This window comes from Macaca mulatta, chromosome 20 (genome assembly GCF_049350105.2).
Source record: "Macaca mulatta isolate MMU2019108-1 chromosome 20, T2T-MMU8v2.0, whole genome shotgun sequence".
NCBI classification, from domain to species: Eukaryota; Metazoa; Chordata; class Mammalia; order Primates; family Cercopithecidae; genus Macaca; species Macaca mulatta.
The window spans coordinates 54,399,944-54,418,293 of NC_133425.1; the positions used below are offsets into that span (position 1 = coordinate 54,399,944).

The 18,350-nt window shown below is 44.7% G+C and overlaps 1 long non-coding RNA gene and 1 pseudogene across 1 annotated transcript in view; both read left to right on the forward strand.

The window, feature by feature from the left end:
* The first annotated feature begins 2,173 nt into the window (after window positions 1-2,173).
* On the forward strand, window positions 2,174-3,213 carry LOC100423332 (gem-associated protein 8-like; annotated as a pseudogene).
* Window positions 3,214-6,999: 3,786 nt separating this feature from the next.
* The window catches only part of LOC144338063 (uncharacterized), a 175,663-nt gene continuing 164,312 nt past the window's right edge, over window positions 7,000-18,350 (forward strand). The window contains exon 1 of the long non-coding RNA XR_013411836.1: window positions 7,000-7,487. This is a non-coding gene — a long non-coding RNA (uncharacterized LOC144338063). The remainder of the gene's footprint in view (window positions 7,488-18,350) is intronic.

Consider the following 18,350-nt stretch of genomic DNA (forward strand, 5'->3'; position numbering starts at 1 on the left):
TGGCACCTGCATTAAGAACCTGAATGAATGAACAAGAGTCATCCAAGGGAAAAAAAGGAGGGTCCATTCCAGGCAAAGAAGTCAGTGTAAGCAAAGTGAGAAGATATGAAACAAAAAGCAAGCGGGGGCCGGGTGCGGTGTTGGGAGGCTGAGGCGGGCCGATCACCTGAGGTCAGGAGTTCAAGACCAGCCCGACCAACATGGAGAAACCCCGTTTCTACTAAAAATACAAAATTAGCTGTGCATGATGGCACGTGCCTGTAATCCCAGCTACTTGGGAGGCTCAGGCAGGAGAACTGCTTGAACCCAGGAGGTGGAGGTTGAGGTTAGCCAATATCATGCCATTGCACTCCAGCCTGGGCAACAAGAGCGAAACTCCGTCTCAAAAAAAAAAAAAAAAAAAAGGGAAGTGGGAAATTTAGTGTTTTACCAGAGCGTGGGCCCAAATGAGCCTTCCACCTCAGCCTCCTGAGTAGCTGGACAATTCCCAATTCCCACACCTGGTAGCATGTGCCACCACACCTGGCTAATTTTTGTATTTTTAGTAGAGACAGGGGGTTTCACCATGTCACCCAGGGTGATCTCAAACTCCTGAGCTCAAGCGAGCCACCCACTTTGGCTTCCCAAAGTGCTGGGATTACAGGCATGAGCCACTGGGCCCAGTCATGGTCCATGATTTCATAAAAAGAAGTTGCCGGAGCACAAGTTCAGACTCAAGTAAAGTGGCTCTGAGTCTGCATCCTAACACTCCTCCATGCTGCTTCTCTTGGTCTCAAAACCAAGAAGTTGATTATATTTTTGTCAAAGGAATCTTTTCCTTAGCGAATTCCTATAATTAAAAAATAATTCTATTTGTTTAATATTCATTATAGAAAATGTAACCAGCACTGATAAGCAAAAGAAAAACTCCATTTCCAACATCCTTTAGGAAACTATTTAAAACAGTTTGGGGTTTCTTTCTATTGTTCTCTCTCTTCCTCCCTATCTCTCACTTTACTTTTCCTTAATTTTGTGTGCGTGCGTGTGTGTGTGTGTGTGTGTGTGTGTGTGTGTGTGTGTGTAGTATAGAGTGATGCTTTGGGCTATCGCTCTAAGTCATTATATATTTTATGGTCTTCTTTCTTTTTTTTTTTTTTTGAGACAGGGTCTCGTTTTGTTGCCTGGGCTAGAGTGCAGTGGTGTAATCATGGCTCATTGCAGCCTCTACCTACCGGGCTCAAGCGAACCTCCCATCTCAGCCTCCCTAGTAGCTGGGACTGCAGGTGCACGCCACCACGCCTGGCTAATTTCTGTATTTTTGTAGAGATGGGGTTTCACCATGTTGCCCAGGGTGGTCTGGAACTCCTGGCCTCAAATGATCCACCTGCCTTGGCCTCCCAAAGTGTTGGGATTACAGGGGTGAGCCACCACACCAGGCAGGCTTATTTTTAATAATTACATAACACTCCTTTTTGGGTCAATTTTAAAAATTATTTTTAACTTTTTTTTTGTCTTTTAAATTCTTCATTTGTGACAACTTAGTTTTTTGAACATATAAAAATTGGGGAAAAGGCTGGGCATCGTGGCTCATGCCTGTAATCTCAGCATTTTGGGAGGCTGAGGCGGGCAGATCATGAGGTCAGGAGATCGAGACCATCCTGGCTAACATGGTGAAACCCCATCTCTGTGTGCCTGTAGTCCCAACTACTCTGGAAGCTGAGGCAGGAGAATTGCTTGAACCCAGGAGGCAGAGGTTGCAGTGAGCAGAGATAGTGCCACTGTACTCTAGCCTGGGCAACAGAGCGAGACTCCATCTCAAAAAAAAAAAATTGGGGAACACCACACACTGGGGCCTGTCAGGGGGTATGGTAGTGGGAGGGAGAGTATTAGGAAAAGTTGCTAATGCATGCTGGGCTTAATACCTAGGTGATGGGCTGATAGGTGCAGCAAACCACTGTTGCATACGATTACCTATGTAACAAACCTGCACATCCTGCATGCACATGTACCCCAGAACTAAAAATAAAAATTAAAATAAAAAAGAATTAAAAAAAACTGTATATATTAGCACACTTCCAGTCACCCCAGCAACAGCCACCTTCTCCCCACTCCCCACCGCCTCTGTCTTTCCAACGAAAACTAGGCCCCTACTCGCCCACTGTCCGGGATCTGCAAGCTGCGCGCCCACGAGTTTCAGCGCCTATTTGGACTTTCACAGTCAGAGATGGCAGTGGTGAAGGCATTAACATAGAAAGCTACCAGGCCTTGGTATTCTCATCTGGCGTATGCAAGATACTGGCAACGTTATCATCAAACAATGGCTTGATGGCAAAGCCATCAGAATGCCTACAGGAAGGCCGTGGAATCCTGTTTCAGTCTTCTGTGGTGCTTCCCTTTTTTTTTTTCAGATGGAGTCTCGCTCTTGTTGCCCAGGCTGGAGTACAGCGGCACAACCTTGGCTCACTGTAACCTCCACCTCCCTGTTTCAAGCGATTCTCCTGCTTCAGCCTCCTGAGTAGCTGGGATTACAGGTGCCTGCCACCACACCCGGCTGATTTTTTGTATTTTTAGTAGAGACGGGGTATCACCATGTTGGCCAGGCTGGTCTTGAACTCCTGATGTGATCCGCCCGCCTTGGCCTCCCAAAGTGCTGGGATTACAGGCATGAGCCACCACTCCCAGCCAGCACTTCCTTTCTGCACTTCTTTTCCAAATCTCTAAAGACAACCAGGCTGGATATCCTCAGTCCTTCTATGACCATCATGTGACCTGGCCGGACTCCACCTGCAGTCCTTCACATTTCAGAGGGTCTGGGCAGCATCCACATGACAGCAGTGGGATCCAGGCATCCACGAGAGAAGACCACACTTTGTTTAAAGAGGAGGGGTAGATGCAGAGGTAGAATGTGACCTGAGCAATATGGAAATCACCGAGGATCTCCGCCAGTACTTTGAAAACCGAGAGGCACAGAGAACGAGGGCGGCGGCAGCAGCTGGATGCAGAGTGCCTGGACAGCTACGTGAACGCCGACCACGACCTGTGCTACAAAACCCACGGGTTGGTGGAGCCCCCAACTGAGCGGCCCGGCGAGCAGTGCCAGGCTGAGATGAGGCGCTTGTACGGGAACAGTGCTGCCAAGCTCCAGGCTGTGGAGGTTTGGTGCAGCTGAGCTTTGACAAGCACTGTGACCCAAAGCAGCCCAAGTTCTGGCCGGTCTTCCCCCTGAAGTTCTGAGCTAGGGGCACAGGACCCCAGCCTCTCCCTCTTCCTTTTGGGGGCACTCTCTTCGTCTCTCCTTCTGTACATTTCTCAGGGAAAGGGGGCTTTGTACTGAGGTTCAGGCAGGTTCACCACAGTCCCAGTGGGCCTGTCACAGGGTGGACGTACTATGCCAGCCACTTGGTGGTTGGCAGGACATGTTCTGTTGCCAATATGATATATTTTCTCCTGACATAAAATGATAATTTTGTATATATTACAGTAGTTTTTGCTGTTGTCAATCAAATCATTAACTACCTAGAAACAAACAAAAAAAAGTATATATTTAAGATACACAACATGATGTTTTGATAGACATTGTGAGATGATCATCACATTCCAGTAATTAACATATCAATCACTTCTACAAAGTCACCATTTCTGTACCCTTTGACCAACATCACCCCATTCCTCCATCCTCCCAGCCTCTGGCAATCACCATCCTACTCTGTGCTTCTATGAGTCTGGCTATTTTAGATTCTGTGTAGAAGTGGGATCATGCAGTATTTCTATTTCTGATAATATTCCTTTTTAAATGGCAGGACTTGGTGACTAGATCAGTGTGGGTGGGTAAGGGAGAAGAAAAGTGATTTATTTAGTATGTTTTCAGATTTATGGCTATGTGTATGGTGATTCAATAAAGAACTTAGAACTTGGGAGATGCACAGGTTTGTAGAGGGCAGAACATGGTTTAGACATGCTGAGTTTTTGGATCATTTAAATGGGAATGCCCTCAAGTACCTGAAGGTATGAATCTGAGGACCGAAGAAAGTTTGTGTAAAGTAGTTCTTATTTTGGCCAGGCACGGTGGCTCACGCCTGTAATCCCAGCACTTTGGGAGGCTGAGGCGGGCAGATCACGAGGTCAGGAGATTGAGACCATCGTGGCTAACACGGTGAAATCCCGTCTCTACTAAAAACACAAAAAATTAGCCGGGCGTGGTGGCGGGCGCCTGTAGTCTCAGCTTCTCAGGAGGCTGAGGCAGGAGAATGGCGTGAGCTCGGGAGGTGGAGCTTGCAGTGAGCCGAGATTGCACCACTGCACTCCAGCCTGGGCAACAGAGTGAGACTCTGTCTCAGAAAGAAAAAAAAAAAAAGTTCTTATTTTACACTTGGTGAACTTAAGACTCAGAAGATAAGACACTTTCCCACGGTTCAAAGACTTTATATGTCTGGCTAATGCTGCGTTCTTCATGCATGACACCTACTATGTCATGGGTCAATAAACTAATGAATTTAGTTTCTTGTGAGGTAAAACAGCCTTTTTTGATCATACTCAATGTTCAGCTCACTTCTCATTCTGGTCACTGTCACCTCACACTATTTATTATTTATTCATTTTTTAGACACAGGATCTTGCTCTGTTGCTCAGGCTGGAGTGCAGTGGCACGATCATAGCTGACTACAACATTGACCTCCTGGGCTCAAGTGATCTGCCTCAGCCTCCTGAGTAGCTAGGACTACAGGCACACACTACCATCTTTTACTTTTACTACTTTTGTCTCTCAGTGTTTCATTTTGGATAGTTGTTATTGCTGCCTTTTTAATTCACTGATCTTTTCTTTGCAATGTCTAATCTGCCATTACTCCCATCCAATATATTTTCCATGTGATACATTGCATTTTCGCATCTCTAGAAGTTAGATTTGAGTCTTTTTATATATTTTATTTTTGTACTTCAAATTTTAAACACGTGAAATGAAGGTAAAATAATCATTTTAATGTTTTTGCCTGTAAAATTCAAATATCTGTCTCAATTCTGGGTCAGTTTTGATTACTTTTTCTCATTATGTTTGTATTTTTAAAAAACTTCTTTGCGTTTCTGTTAGTTTCTGATTGGATGCCAGATATTGTGAATTTTACCTTATTGTGTATCTTAGTTCATTTAGGCTTCCATAACAAAATACCTTAGACTGAGTAATTTACAAACAACAGAAATTTGTTGCTCACAATTCTGGAGGCTGGGAAGTCCAAGATTAAGGTGCTAGCAGATTTAGAGTTTGGTGACGGCTTGCTTTCTGCTTCAAAGATAGTGCCTGGTTGCTGTATTCTCACGTGGTGAAAGGGTTAAGGGGGTCCCCTCAAGCCTCTTTTAAAGGGTACTATTCCTAAGTCACCTCCTAAAGGCCTCACTTCTTTTTTTTTTTTTTTGAGACGGAGTCTTGCTCCGTCACCCAGTCTGGTGTGCAATGGTGCGATCTCAGCTCACTGCAACCTCTGCCTCTTGGGTTCAAGCGATTCTCCTGCCTCAGCCTCCCTGGTAGCTGGGACTATAGGCGTGTGCCACCAGGCCTGGCTAATTTTTTTTGTATTTTCAGTAGAGACGGGGTTTCCCCATGTTAGCCAATGGTCTTGATCTCCTGACCTCATGATCCTCCCGCCTCAGCCTACCAAAGCGCTGGGATTACAGGGTGAGCCGCAGCGCCCAGCGGCTCTCACTTCTTAATAAAATCACATGGGGGATTAAGTTCCAACATATACATTTTGGAGGAACACAAACATTCAGACCATAGCATTCTGCTTCTGGCCTGAAAATTCGTGTCCTTTCCACAAGCAAGACACATTCATTACATCCCAGTAGCCCCAAAACTCTTCACTTTTTCAGCATCAACTCAAAAGTCTAAAGGCCAGAGTTTCATGTAAATATCATCTAAGTCAAATATGGGTGGGACTCAAGGTAGGCAAATTGCTCTCCAATTGCGAATCTGTGAAATCAACCATGTTACGTGCTTTCAAAATAAAACGGCAGTGAGAGGTGACAATGTGCTAGCAGCCCTCACTCGGCGCCTCCTCGGCCTCCGCCTCCACTCTGGTGGCGTCGGAGGAGCCCTTCAGCCCGCCACTCCACTGGCGGAGGCCGGAGCCGGCTCCTTCTGCTTGCAGGGAGGTGTGGAGGGAGAAGCCGGACAGGAACCAGAGAAGCGCGCGGCGCTCACCGTCGCGGGATTGGCGGGCCCCGCACACCGAGCGGCGGGTGGGCGCCGCCGGCGTAGAGCAGTGAGGGGTTAGCACCCGGGCCAGCACCTGCGGAGGTTGAGCCGGCTCCCCCAGCACTGCTGGCCCGCCGGCACTGCGCTAGAGTTCTCGCGGGGCCTCAGCTGCCTCCTCGCGGGGCAGGGCTCCAGACCTGCAGCCCGCCATGCCGAACCACCCGCCCCGCGGTGGGCTCCCGTGCCACCCGAGTGTCCCCGACGGGCGCCACTCCCTGCTCCGTGGTGCACGGTCCCTATTAGCCGTCCCCCATCAGCCGCCCAGGAGCCGGGCAGTGGGGGTGCACGGTGCAGGACTGGCAGGCAGCTCCGCCTGCAGCACTGGTAGGGAAACCACTAGGTGAAGTCAGCTGGGCTCCTGATTCCGGGGGGACTTGGAGAACCTTTATGTCTAGCTAAGGGATCGTAAGCGCACCAATCAGCACCCTGTGTCTAGCTCAAGGTTTGCAAACCAATCAGTACTCTGTATCTAGCTCAAGGTTTGTAAATACACCAATCAGTGCTCTGTGACTAGCTAATCTAGTGAGGACTTGGAGAACTTTTATATCAAGCTGGAGGATTGTAAATGCACCAATCACTACTCTGTGTCTAGCTCAGGGATTGTAAATGCACCAATCAGCACCCTGTCAAAACGGTCCAATCAGCTCTCTGTAAAATGGACCAATCAGCTCTCTGTAAAATGGACCAATCAGCTCTCTGTAAAAAAGACCAATCCGCAGATGTGGGTGGGGCCTGATAAGGGAATAAAAGCAGGCTGCCGGAGCCAGCTAATACTTATCTGCTAGAATTTGTTTTTGGCGTGGTGGAAGGTTTAGTGTTCTTGTTATTTGGAGTTGTTTTTACTGCAGCTCGCTGTTTGAGGCCTCGCTGTTTTTAAGAGCTGTAACGCTTATCACAAAGGTCACAGCTGCTTTCTTGAAAACCAGTGAGATGATGAATCCTCAGGAAAGAACGACCAACTGCAGATGCGCTACTTTTAAAAACTATTAACGCTTACACCGAAGGGCTGTAAGCTTCACTCCTGTCAGCCAGACCAAGAACCAACCGAAAGGAAGATCCAGATACATGTGCATGTCTGAAAGAACAGAGTGTAGACGCACCGTCTTTAAGAACTGCAAGACTCACGGTAAGGGTTTTGCGACTTCCTCCTTGCAGTCGGCGAGACCATAGATCGCGCCAATTCCGAACACAGCAGGACAGGCGTGGAATAGACATTCCCATTTTAAAAGGGGAGAAATAAGAAGGGAGTAACTGGTTCCAAGTAAGTCCATAAGCCCGAAAGGGCAAATTTTAAGGCTTGAAGATAATGTTTATACTTGGGGCAAGGGGGTTGGGCCCGTGAGTCAGTCTCATGGGTTTGCTGGGCATAAACCTTGCTGCAGTTCTCAGGTTGGGTGGTTATGCCTGCGGGTTTCCCAGACTGGAGTTGCACATGGGTGGCTGTTAATTTCTGATTGGTCTCTCTGTGGTGGTTCCTCCTGTGTGATAGTTCAGTGTTGGGGCCCTGAGGCCATTCAGAACATCTTTTGAAATCTAGGTTGGAGGTAGCCATACCGCCATAGCTCTTGGACTCTCTGCCACTGCAGAATTGGCACCACGTGGGTGCTACTAAGGTTTAACACCAGCAGTGTAAAGAGGGAAAGTCATTGCAGCCTGCGTTGCACTTGAAGTCACTGGAGCCGCGTCTGGGATGACTGAAGATCTCTGCTGGAATACTGGGAACAGAAACTTGAGGTGGCACAGTGAAGTGGGTGCTGAGGTCCGACGATGCCTGAGGACCCTTATTTGACATAGTTCTGTCCCTTAGGTCTTGGCATTCTGGTCCTGTGATGGCAGTGGCAGCCCCTATAATCTCTGAAACAGTTTCGAGATTAGTCTTCCGTTGTCTTAACAGAGAGCATCTGTCTTCTTTCTATCCATACTAATCACCTTATTAGGAAAGAAATAACATTTGAATGCACTTTAAAAGAAACACTTGTGAAGGGTCAAGCTACTTACAGGTAGCCTAAATGTGTCTCAGAACAAACCTTAGTGTTTACAGTGGTACGAAGATATCCAGCACTCAATGCTATAGTCTGAACGTTTGTGTTCCTCCAAAATTCAAATACATTTGAATACACTTTTTCGTTTTTTTTTGCGACAGTCTCACTCTTTGGCTCAGGCTGGAGTGCAGTGGCACGAAATCGGGTCACTGCAATGTCCAGCTCCCAGGTTCAAGTGATTCCCTGCCTCAGCCTCCTGAGTAGCTGGGATTACAGGCGCCTGCCGCCACGCCCAACTAATTTCTGCATTTCTAAGAGACAGGATTTCACTAGGTTGGTCTCGAACTCTTGGCCTCCCAAAGTGCTGGGGTTGTAGGCGTAAGCCACCGTGCCTGGCTCTCATTCTTTACATGAGGATTTTCACTATCTGTAAGTTCTGTTTCTTTTGATTATTAGTTTAATCTTTAGTTCGTGTCTCCTTTCAGTTTATTATAAGCAGTCTAGAGAAACCTTTCTGCACTCAGCAGTGTTTAGAGATTTCCTTTGCAAAATATTTTGTTGCTCAAAAGTTCGTTTTTCACAAAACATTAGGACACAAGTAAGCAAGCCAAGTTAATTGCAACTTAATAACAATCACCTTTCCTCCAGTTTCTTGTAACACGTTCCTAGTTTGCATCGAAGACCTCATCGGAAAGGCCTCTGTTTGTGTTTCTACCAACATTCTCATGACCACTTAGGTAATCTCTAAGAAGGCTGAGGCTTTCTCTACAGCTCTTTATCCGAGCCTTTACCAAATTGCCCTTTGAGACTCCTTTCATGGCAGTGTACCTCAGAACTTTCCCAGCCTCTACCCATTACTCAGTTTCAAAGCTGCTTCCACGTTTTAAGATGTTTATTACAGCAGCACTCCACTTCTCAGTACCCATTTCAGTCATAGCCTGATCAGATAACTATAACAAAGTACCTTTAGACTGGATAATTTATAAACAACAGAAATGAACTGCTTACAGTTCTGGAGGCTGGAAAGTCCAAGATGAAGGTGCTAGCAGATTGTGTTTGGTGAGGGCTTGCTCCCCCCTTCAAAAATAGTGGCTTTCTGCTGTGTCCTCACACGGCGGAAGGGGTAAGGGGGCTCCCTTGAGCCTCTTTTACAAGGGTAATGTTCCTAAATCACCTCGTAAAGGCCTCACTTCCCCCCCCCCAAAAGATGAGTGTGGCTTTGTCACCCAGGCTGGAGTGCACTGACATCGTCTGTGCACGCTGCAGCCTTCGCCTCCTGGGTTCAAGCCACTCTCCTGCCCCAGCCTCCCTAGTAGCTGGGACTACAGGCGCCTGCCACCACGCCTGGCCAATTCTTGTATTTTTAGTAAAGACAGGATTTTACCGTGTTAGCCAGGATGGGCTCCATCTCTTGACCCCCGTGATCCGCACACCTCGGCCTGCCAAAGAGCTGGGATTACATGCGCGAATCGCCACGCAGGGCCAAAGGCCTCACTTCTTAATACAGTCACACTGGGGATTAAATTCCAACATCAATTTTGAAGGAACACATTCAGACTCAGCACTGAGTGCTGGATATTTTTGTACCTCTATAAATATTTTTGAGGTTTTTTCTGGGACACATTTAAGTTACTTGGAAGTAGTTTGATCCTTTCAGGTATTTCGTTTAAGAATTATTAGATGGGACTGGAGCAGAGCTCAGTGTAGGGATAATTATTTTCCATGACTGAGGCAAAACCCTACTGTGTACTCTACCCAGTGACTTATGAGTCCTGTGGTTCTCTAATCTTGCTGGTGGGAATAGGCACTATTTCAAGCCCTGTTTGAACCTTGGGTACTTTAATCTTTTTGGATGGTTCTTTCCCTGGCCTGGGTAGTTTCCTGACATATATGCATGGATCAGTCGGTACTCATTATACACTTGGCGGGGCACCCTGTGCAGATCTCTGGAGTTCTGTCTCTGCACTTCCCTCTCCTCTCTGTTACTTTGTGCTGTGAACTCTAGCTACTTTCTTATTGGACTTGGCAGTTGGTTTGTCTTCCTAACTCAGGGAGTCTGCAAAGCTCAGCCTGGTTTCCCTTCCATGTGCAGAGATCTGAAAACTCTTAGAGTACACTGGAGCAATCGTTTGGCCCACCTTATTTGTTTCCCATCTGTAGGGGGTCACAACCTTTGTTGCTTAAATGTCCAGTGTATCTTGAAAATGGTTGTTTCACATACTTGGTCTTTTTTTGTTGTTGTTTTGTTTTTTTGAGCCTGATTTTGAGTGACACAAGGTTCTGCAGCAAGCAAAATGTGGCACTGAGACTTGAACTCAGCCGGCCTTTGGACAGCCACTATTTTTTTTTAAGACAGGGTCTCACTGTTGCCCAGGCTGTACAGTGGATGATCTCTGCTCACTGTAGCCTCAAACTCCCAGGCTTAAGCAATCATGGCTCGCTGCAGTCTCAAACTCCCAGGCTTAAGCAATCCTCCCCCGCCAGCCTTCCGAGTAGCTGGAACTACAGGCATGCACCACCATGCCCAGCTATATATATATTTTTGTATTTTTTGTAGAGATGGGGTTTTGCCATGTTGCACAGGCTGGTCTCAGACTCCTCTTGGGCTCAAGCAATCTGTCTCGGCCTCCCAAAGTGTTGGGAGTATAGGCATGAGCCATCACACCCGGCCTTGGTGTGTTTTTTGTGTTTTTTTAGATGTTTTTGTTCTATCTTATGTGCCCAATTTAATTTCAGTTTTATTTTATGGTTTTTGAGACGGAGTCTCACACTAACTTCCAACTCCTGGGTTCAAGAACTTCTCCTGGCTCAGCCTCCTGAGTAGCTGGGATTACAGGCACGCGCCACCACGCCTGGCTAATTTTTGTGTTTTTAGTAGAGACAGGGCTTTGTCATGTTGGCTAGGCTGGTCTCGAATTCCTTATCTCGGGTGATCTGCCCACCTTGGCCTCCCAAAGTGCTGGGATTACAGGCGTGAGCCACTGCACCCAGCCGCGTGCCCAGTTTTAAATAAAAAAAAATATAATTAAGAAAGATCTGAAGTTAGCCGTCGCCTTATATTCTAGAAGTAACTGCTATTGACTTTTTAAAATGTCTTCCATAAGTCTTGTGTGCTGTGTAGTAAAAACGGTTTTTGGGGTGAGACACTTGGGACTAAATATGCCACTTATTTTCCATGTCATCTTTTATAAGTTATTAAAACTTTTCAGTTTTGAATTTCTCATGTAAAATGGAGAGGTAATATTTACCTCATGAGTTACTGCAAGGACTGAATTAACTATTTGTAAAACGCCTAGTACAGTGTCAGGTATATCACGAATGCCTGAGAACGGGTAGTTAATGCTTACAGTTATGAGTTAGGGAAAAATAAGGCAGAGAAGCAGATTTGAGCAATCTGTGTGCCCTGGGAAAAATGACAAAAACTGTTATGGTGCTTCCTGCTATGGCAGTTTTGGGCATGAGACCCTTGATGGTTACATTTGGTGGCAATTTAGACAGTTTCATGGTTGGGTTGTGTGAAAAATGCAGCTGGCGTGGAGGAACACAGGAGTCCATGTTGAAGACGTGGACAAATGGGTATCAATGTAGCATAATCACCATCATAGAGAAGGAAAATCTCAGTGACAGAGCTGGGGGAACGACGGGAGGGGTTCACCCATGCAGCCCTAAAAAGAAAACCCATTTGGTTTCACATACAGATAAAAAATAAACTCATTCAGTGAGTCCGAGCGTCAGTGGACTAGTTCTTTAGTTCTAGAATTGCTTGCTCTTTGGGCAGAGAGGAAAGTGGAATGGTTGATTTCAGCATGAAAGGGCTTAAAGGCAAATTGAGGCTGTTTTTAACCTTTAAGAGCTCTATGCATAATACGATCTAGCTTTTTTATTCTCCCTTGATGGGTTTTAAAAATATCATCAAATTACATCATTTGCTGTTGCTATTGGTTGAAGCTTTTAACTCCCTATCTTGTTTGGACCAGGCATGGTGTGGAAGGTGACTGAAGGTCAGTAATTTGGTCTCTGCTCCTAAGTTACTGCTCTGTTTCTTTCTGTCTTTCTTCCATAGATAAAAGGGGTCCATGAGCAGTGTCGTCTGTTGAGTGACTTTCATTTGTAACTTTAAAAGAGGTTGTCTGAAGGCTTACAAAATTTCCCAAGGTGGGAGTTTTAATATTCAGAGATGCAGCCTGCTTTTTTTGGAAGCTGAATTCTTTTGTTGCTGAAAAAAATCAGAAAAGCTCTGGAGTTTGGGGGAAAAGATTCTTGTTTTTAAAATTGTTTCTGAAATCACTGTGTTATTGTTAGAAAAATGTTCACTTTGTGGATAATGGGGACATAATTCCTATCCCCATGCCGGCCCTGCCCCAGGAGCTCAGTGCTGCCTGCTGCATACGTTATGGGCTCTCTTTGTGTTGCCTTTTGAGCTGGGGTCAGGCATTCCAAAATCTTTCAGTTCAACACAGTCGTTTTGTGGTTTATATTACAAAAAATACTGGGGTGTCACTCAAATCTTCTCTGTCCTAAAGGGCAGAAATTAGACACATGGGGACCCCAGTCTTTAATACTGGCCAAGGTATGCCACCAGGACCAAGATTATGAATTATGGAAAGAGCACCACTGAAGCAAAATAGTGCTTAAACTTGAAAATTGTCTTCCATATCTCCTATGCATTGCATAGTGCAAGGTTAAGTTTGGCACTACTGGCATTTTGTTCTGGGTAATTCCTTGTGATGGGGGTGCTGTCCTTTGTTGGATGTTTAGCAGCATCCCTGGCTTTCACTTACTGGATGTCAGTAGCATCCCCTTCCTACTTGCAGTTCTGACAACCAAAAATGTCTTCAGACACTGCCAAATATTCCCAGGTAGGAAGAGGAGCAAGAATCACCCCTGATTGAGAACTGTTGGCACAGTAGTTAGAAGCCTGGGATTGGAATCAGGCAGACCTGGGTAAAAATGTGACTATTAGCTGGATGGCTTTGCGGTAGTTAATTGACCTTTTAGGTCTCAGTAGCTTCATAGGGATGTAAAATAGGGATGTGATTATCTACTTCTTACCTTGCTCTAAGGTCTAAGAAACAATGCCCGTAATAGCACAATGCCTGCTAAGTCTCTTCCTTTGCTGCCTTGCCTTCCCCCCTGGATTCCTCGTGTCTTACCTCCCCATCAACTTCTGCTGGCCCTGGTCTTGGGTGGCTTATAATATTCTAATTTTCTTTCTGTTTTTATAGTTTTGATTTTTATTCTTAATTTTACTTTTTATATTACATAGAACACTAAAAGTTTAAAAGAAAAAAAGCATAAAATAGCATTTCTTTGCTTTTTAAAATTTTATTTTAGTTTTGGGGGTACGTGTGCATGTTTGTTACATAGGTACATTGCATACTGGTGGGGACTGGGCTTCTAGTGTACCCATTATGCAAGTGGTGAACATTGCACCCGATAGGTTATTTTTCAACCCTCACCTATTTCCCCCTCCCATCTCTTGGAACCCCCATTGTCTATTTTCATATGTCCATATGTATCCATTAGCTTCCTCTCATCAGTGAGAACATGTATTTGGTTCCCTGTTTCTGAGTTTATTTAGGATAATGGCCTCTGCCTCCATCTGTGTTGCTGCAAAGAATATGATTTCATTCCTTTTTGTAGCTGCAAGAATTCTGATTTTCTTACTGAGATCTGATGTCTTTCATGGCTTGGTTCCTGACCTGTGACCCAATGGTGACTCCTTTGTTCTACCTTAGTAGGCTTTGGTGCTGGGAAGGTCTGCATAACATTTATGGGGTCATGCTTTGCTATCTGAACTACCATCTCAATCTTTTTCAGTTCACTGAATTCAAAGGATCAGGCACACATACGGTAAACATCAGGAAGAATTTCAGGTCACCCAGAGAAAGAACTTTGGAACGTCATGGTGAGAACCTGCTGGAGGGCACTATTGAGAAGATAAGATTGACTTTTCTTGGGAATGGATTTACACAGGAGCACACGGCTGCTGCTTAAAGTTTAGATACAGTCCAGTTTTGGAAGAACAAGAATTAAAGTTCTCTTAATGTCGCTAAGAGGAAACGTACCTAGAGTGAATTCTTAAAAGTGGTGATGTGATTTACCACAATAAATTAATATTAGAACCCGGTATACACAAAGAGCAGTGAAATCAGAATTGAAAGATAAATTTGAGGTCACCAGGCTCTATCTCCTCGAAAACATAGTTATTCAACTTCTTTACAGCATTCCTGTTTTCTCTCTCCTTGAATACCTGGGAAGATGGTGCTATCACTGTGTTCTCGGACAGTTTACTCCATATCGAATACTTGTGAGAAAACAATGTAACTGCAATATGAGACCAAAATCTACTTCCTAGAAACCACTACACATTGATCCTTGCTATGGTTTCTGTGACTATGTGAATAAGACTAGGTAAGACTCAAGAGACTACCATCTATGGGATATTTCTTTTCAAAGTTACATTTTTCTTCAGTTCTCTTCTGTAATAGCATCCTAAGGATATATATATTTCACCTGCCCAGATGTGGATATCATGTTCCAGATGTCAATAGTGCAGACCTCATTTATTAATCTAGTCCAATTTATTGTTCGAGCAGACATAGTACAGGGTTGGGGCTTAAAATGACCTGTAGCCAAGTAAAACTCTTGGGTTCTAATTGCAGTTAATCTGAGTTGATCTTTTGCAAGTGAAAATAAAGACATGTTTTGGTGGTGCAACCATTTTTATTTAGATGTTCTTTAGAGACAGGGTCTCATTCTGTTGCGCAAGCTGGAGTGCAGTGGCTCAATCTTGTCTCACTGCAAGCTCTGCCTCCTGCCCAGGCTGGTCTCAAACTCCTAAGCTCGAGTGATCCACCTGCCTCAGTCTCCCAGATTGCTGGGATTTACAGGGGAGTCTATTAGCTTTAATGATTTGTCACTACATGTCAATAGCATTTTCCTGTTTAAAATAAGTTAACGTTTACGTATAGTAAAATTTACCCTTTATAGTGTGTGTTTTTGTGAATGTTGACAGATATATAGTTATGTAGCTACTATTGTAATCAAGATATAAAACAGTTCTATCACCCCCCAAAATTCTCCTGTACCCCCTTTTAGTCAACCCCTCCCTCTAACCTGGACTTTTGACAAGCACTAACATGTTTTCTGTTATGATGTTATGTTGCCTTTCTAAGAATATTAAATAAATGGAATCATACAGTGTTAAGATTTTAGGTTTGGCTTATTTCTTTTATTGTAATGCAGGGGTCCCCAACCCTGGGCCACAGACTGGTACCACAGACCGGTACCAGTCTGTGACCTGTTAGGAAGCAGGCCACATAGCAGGGAGTGAGAGAGTGAAGCTTCCTCTCTATTTACATCCACTTCCTATAGCTCGCGTTACTGCCTGAGCTCTGTCTTCTGTCAGATCAGGTGTGCCATTAGATTCTCATAGGAGCATGCAGTTCCTATTGTAAATTGCACATACAAGGGATCTAGGTAGCATGCTTTTTATGAGAATCTAAATGCTTGATGATCTGTCACTGTCTCCCATCACCGCCAGATGGGACTGTCTGATTGCAAGAAAGCAAGCTCAGAGCTCCTGCTAATTCTACATTATAGTGACGTGTATAATTATTTCATATATTACAATGTAATAACAGAAATAAAGTGCAATAAATGTAACGCACTTGAATCATCCTGAAACCATCCCCCTGTCCCTCACCCCCAGCCTCTCATCTGTGGAAACATTGTCTTCCACGAAACCAGTCCCTGGTGCCAAAAAGAGTGGGGATCACTGGCATACTGCAGTTGAGATTTGTTTATTTTTAATTTCTTCTAGACAGAGTCTCACTCTGTTGCCCAGGCTGGAGTGCAGTGGTGTGATCTTGGCTCACTGCAACCTCTGCCTCCTGGGTTCAAGTGATTCTCCTTCCTCAGCCTCCTGAGTAGCTGGGACTACAGGTGCCCACTACCACACCTGGCTAATTTTTGTATTTTTAGTAGAGAATGGGGTTTCACCTTGTTGGCAAGGCTGGTCTCAAACTCCTGACCTCAAGTGATCCACCCGCCTCGGCCTCCCAAGTGCTGGGATTACAGGTGTGAGCCACTGTGTCCAGCCTCACTTATGTTATTGTATATATCAATTCTTTTTAAAATTGCTGGGCAGTATATCATTGTATGGCTATACCACAGTTTGTTTATCCATTTTCCAGTTGAATATTTGAGTTGCTTCCAGTTTTTGGCAAAGATGATGGAAACTGCTGTAAATATTTGCATACAGGGTTTTGTGTGAACATAGGTTTTCATTTCACTTGGGTAAAAACGTGTACGTGGGATTGTGATGTTGTCTGAAAGCATATGTTTGACTTTATAAGAAACGGCTTTACTATTTTTCCAAGTGTCAGTATCATTTTGCATTCCCACCAGCAATGTAGGAGAAATCTGGTTGCTGTGCGTTCTCACCGACTCTTGGTATTGTTGGTTTTTCTTTTTTAGTCATTCCAATAGGTGTATAGTAGTATCACGTGGTTTTGATTTGCATTTACTTAATGATCAATAATGCTGAGAATCTTTACATGTGATTTTCGTTCAGTCTGCATGTCTTCTTTGGTGAAGTGTCTGCTCAGATGTTTTGTCCACTTTTATTTTGTTGTTTCATCGTTTCAGGCTGCTATAACATAATACCATAGCCTGGGCAGCTTATAAACAGTGGCAGATTCAGTGTCTGCTGAGGGCTAATTTCAGGCTCATAGATGGCACCTTCTAGCTGTGTCCTCATATAGTGGAAGGGGCAGGGCAGCTCTCTGGAGTCCTTTATAAGGGCACTAATACCATTTGTGAGGGCTCTGCCACTGTGCCTTCTGACCTCATCACCTTCTCAAAGGTCCTACCTCTTAATACCATCCTCTGGGGGATTAGGATTTCAACAAAGGAATTTTCTGGGGAGGGGACATGCATTTTCAGGCATAGCATGCAGTTTTTTTGATTTTATTTTGATAGTTCTTTATGCATTTCAAATACAATTTTTCTGTCAGGTATCTGATTTGCAAGTATTTTCCTTTATACAATGTTGAATTGTAGTGATGAGTGTAATTCTTGGCCTGGCACGGTGGCTCAAGCCTGTAATCTCAGCACTTTGGGAGGCCACGGTGGGCAGATCACCTGAGGTCAGGAGTTCAAGACCAGCCTGGCCAACATGGTGAAACCCTGTCTCTACTAAAAATACAAAAATTAGCTGGGAATGGTGGCCCATGCCTGTAATCCCAGCTACTCGGGAGGCTGAGGCAGGAGAATTGCTTGAACCCAGGAGGTGGAGGTTGCAGTGAGCCAAAATTGTGCCTCTGCACTACAACCTGGGTGGCAGAGCGAGACTCCGTCTCGAAAGTGTGTAATTTTTGCCTTGCTTCCACTCTGGAAGGCATTTCTCCTTTCACCATTAGACATTACCTGTTAACAGGTGAAAGAAGTTCTCTTCTATTCCCGGTTTCCTGATAACTTACATCATAAGTGGTTTTGAATTTTGCCAGAGGCTTTTTCTGCATCTATCGAGATGATCATATGGTGGTTCTTTAGTCTGTTGATACGGTGAATTACACTGATTTTCCTTTTTTTTTTTTTTTTTTTGAGATAGAGTTTCGCTCTTGCCCAGGCTGGAGTGCAATGGCGCGATTTCGGCTCAATGCTACCTCTGCCTCCGAGGTTCAAGGGATTCTCCTGCCTTGGGATTACAAGTATGGGCCACTATGCCCAGCTAATTTTTTTGTTTTTGTTTTTTTTTTTTTTTTTTTAAGTGGAGATGGGGTTTCTCCATGTTGGTCAGGCTGGTCTTGAACTCCCAACCTCAAGTGATCTGCCCGCCTCGGCCTCCCAAAGTGCTGGGATTACAGGCGTGAGCTACCATGCCCGGCCTACACTGATTTTCAAATGTTAAATCAGTTCTGTGTTCAAGAGATAAATTCCTGTTGGTCATAGTCGATTGTACTTTCAACTTATTGTTGATTTTATTCACCAATTCTTTGATGAAAATTTTTGTGTGTGTATTCATAGGGTGTATTGTTCAGTAGTTTTCTTGGATGTCTTTGTCTAGAGTATCAGGGTAATGCTGGACTCATTGAGTTGAGAAGTGTTCTCACCTCTTCAATTTTCTGGAAAAGTTT